This window comes from Pteropus vampyrus, unplaced genomic scaffold (genome assembly GCF_000151845.1).
Source record: "Pteropus vampyrus isolate Shadow unplaced genomic scaffold, Pvam_2.0 Scaffold125, whole genome shotgun sequence".
Classification (NCBI taxonomy): Eukaryota; Metazoa; Chordata; class Mammalia; order Chiroptera; family Pteropodidae; genus Pteropus; species Pteropus vampyrus.
In genome coordinates, this window is record NW_011888906.1 from 2,625,196 (window position 1) to 2,628,922 (window position 3,727).

Here is a 3,727-nt window from a genome sequence, read left to right on the forward strand (position 1 = left end):
GTAATGGGTTTCAATCCTTTGCAGTTGTTCTTTTATTGAGATTTAAATTCTCCTGTGTCTGGCCAGTGAGAGACTCAAGTTGACTCCTTTGTCCTTTCGACATGACCATATGGTTTTCCATAGCATCTTGCCATCTGATTTGACAATATGTTGCAGACTCGTCTTGTACACTTTATCTTCCACATCTAGACTCAGCCCTTGTTTCTTTTGAGGTCCAATCATAAATCTCAGACCAAATGTTAGGAATTAGAACAGGGAAACCAAATGGCATGTCGGCCATTATCATCCTTTCTCTTGATCATGGCAGACATTGCTAATCGAACACGATTTTGTCCTCATTGAGCCTGGACTTAACTTGAAATCTTTCTCAAGTACCACCCTAGACAAGCAACAAAATTGGTATGTAACTTGAAATCCCCCAACCGTCCTCCATTAGAAGAAAGAACTAGCTAAGGAACGTATATGTGGGTATCTGGGTCTCCTGTAATTTGAAATCTATGGGTAGCACATATAATTTCAGATCCCACACATTGGTGGGCTAAGGGTCCCTCTTCTTATCAGCATTGCTCAGAGACTGAGAGACACTGAGTCAGAAAGGGCTGGGCTCCAGCACAAGGAGTTGCATGGAACTGGATATCTCTGGGTCAAAACTCTTACAAATACAGAATCTAATAAAAAGAAAGGCACCTCTAATGGTGGACACGTGGACTAATAGGCCAGAGGGGGAGATCTTTGCAGAAGCCAATGTTTTCTCTATATAGACAGAGCAAAACCCATCCACAAGGCATGCTCTGGTGTGGAGTGTGGGCCAGCATCTCAAGATGGGACAAGGCATATTTGATCTTTTTGGAAAACACAGCTGCCCAACCTCAACTTCTCCTCAAAGCTCGGCTACATCTGTCTCCTTTCCTGAGGTATTTTATTAATCATTTCGACCACATTTCTTTTCACCCCAGACTTCAAATTTTGATTTCCTCTGGTATTTATAGCAACACCTGTGGTTTCTCAAAGTGCAAAAGGCATGTTTTAGCATGAAGATGTTTTTATAGAGGCTGGCTCGATATCAGAGATTCACCAACAGGCAGTTGACTCAGGTGAAATGAAGCCAAAAGGAAACCGAACTTTGTTTTCTTGATTTTTTTTCTCGCAGGGAGAGGGAGATCACTGATCAATTTCAATTCATGTCTCTTTTCCCTTAGTCATCTAGACTCAATCAGCAAGTATTTACTGAGCCTCTACTATGGGCCAGACTGTGTACTAGACACTGGAGATACTAGGAGGGGACAAAAACCAGATGTGGTCCCCACCCTCTTGGAGCTCTCTTGGGAGAGAAGGAGATTAATCTAATAATCTTATGACAGCATGTAAGTTTACATCTGGTGTTTTAAGAGAGAGAGAGAGAGAGAGAGAGAGATGGATGGTATTAAAAAAAGCTTATGATAAGGGATTTGACATAGTGAGAGAAGACATTCAGAAGTGAATGATGACTGAGACTAAAAGAGAATCTGAAGGAGTTAGTGAAATGGAAAGAGTTATGTAGTAGGAGGGGAGCTCCAAGCAGGGGCCCCAGTCTGCGCAAAGACCAGGCACTAGGAAGAAGGCATGAACATTAGGTGAAAATATGGAAGGTAGAGTGGCTGGAGAAGCCTGATCGAGGGAGACACGACAGGTAATGTGTTGGAAAGGGTACCCTGGGACCATCAAGGCAAGACCTTGTAAACCAGTCAGATGTGGATTTATTGAGAAGCTTGTGACAATTAAACTTCAGGGTGGCTCATTTGCATGGGTCCCTTCCAAAACCCTGCTTCATGAATGTTGACAGTCCAAATAGTACTTAAGTTTACTTATTGCACAAGAAAACTTGAAGTCCACTAAAATCTCAGAGCTCATATATTAAATAAACTTGATAGATGATTTCTCAAATTTGTAAAAAATAATTGGAAAAATTTAAGTGGCATTTCCAATCATGAATCTGTGAGGCTGAAAAACAAACAAACAAACAAACAAACAAAAAACCGGTTTCATTATACCATGCCAGAGTGAAAAAAATTCAGACAGTCTGAATTTCCTCCTTTTCTCTCTGTAGAAAATGATATTATAAGTTTATTGTCAATGAGGAGGAGATGAAAGAGTACACAGCCAACAAAAGTTAGGAAGAATTATTATAGAGTTGCATCAGTGTGCTAATTAATAATAGTTTCCAGGATTTTGTGATGTTAGTGCTATCTGTCACTGTTTGAAAAAGTAGTTTGCTGTGATTTATTTTCTTATTCCTAATAAATATTCAAGTTGCCGCATAATTTTGAATCCAGAATTTTACATTCTTAGCTGATCTGCCCACTCTTAGTTGTTGATCATTATTCCCCACCAAATTGCTTGGTTTATTTTGAAGTGTAAATCTTTCCCAGGTCTCTCTACCTCTTAAAATCCTTCTCTGGTGTGAGTGGGCTGAATAGGCTCACCCAGACATGGTCTGCCTGTTTTCAGCTCTCAGAGTTGAGGTTTTGAGTCATTTTGAGGCCGAGATACGTGTCGAAGAGAGAGGCTGGGACACAGGGTCCCCTGGCCCACTCATCCTCATTACATGATCTTTCCAGCGTGTTTGACTTTAATCTAATGGGAAAGATTCTGGGTGATGTCCAGGAGAGAACTGGACTGCAGATCTCAGTTTGAAGTCTGGCTCTCTCGCTTACCATGTGGTCAGGTTTCTGAATGTGTAAATCAGACTAAAAGATTTTGTGAAGGATCCATGAGAAGATTGTGATTGACAGAAAGACAACAGCAGACTGCATTGAAAATGTAAGGTTTCATTAATAACAAGTGAAATGGAAGTGCCTGAACTGAGGCAAGAAACACAGCAGAAGACAGTCCATAAGGTCTTCATAGGGACATACAACTTTTTTGGGGGGGGGAGGGGGAGTAATAAACATTTTAAAATTAAATGCAGAAACATTTAAGTCCCTTTATTAGAGAAATTGTACACATTGGTGAATATGGTCAATGGTCACATCTATGGGATGATCATTAAAATCAGAACCAATAATTAGGATATGCTGTATGCTCTGCTTGTTATACTGTGAAGTGTCTTGTGTAGTCATAGTCTATTGTTGGAATGACTGTCTGTACAAGAAAATTAGAAGATACATATGAACAGCCCTCCTTCCGTAACAGTCTCATTGACTTTCCTATCACCTCGGCATGCTTGCACGGGTGAACTGAGCACATAGGAGGTAGTGGAAGATAATAGTGATTTAAATGATCAATGTTTCTTCTCATAATCTTGACTGATGTTTTCATACATGTGCTCAACCGTTAAAGGCTGCCTTTGCTGACCATAGCTAACGACCATGGCTATGGCATCCGGTAATATTTATAACTTATGTAGAGGTCATAAGTTCTGGTTTGCAAAATATCACCTTCACCTCCAATATCAGTTTTCACTTTACGAGCCTCTACTATTTTCCTTGCAGCTAGAATAGCCTCATCTGGTCCCCAAAATCGACTCTCTTCATAATCTTCCAGAGCTGCAGCTTTTTAAAATCTTTCTTTTCATCCTCCTCACAGAATGCTGAGCAAACTTGGAGTTTTATACTGTCTTTTCTTTCCAGTGTAATCACTTTAACTGCTTTGATTATTCTTGCAGGTCCCTATGTCGTGACAACGTATCTCCCCATCTCCTGTCATCGTCATCTTCTTCAGTGAGAACTTACAAATCACATGACTATTG

At 40.3% G+C, this 3,727-nt stretch overlaps 1 pseudogene; it reads right to left on the bottom strand.

Moving 5' to 3' along the window:
• Nucleotides 1-3,133: 3,133 nt before the first annotated feature.
• Nucleotides 3,134-3,727, bottom strand: part of LOC105296520 — a 7,477-nt pseudogene continuing 6,883 nt past the window's right edge.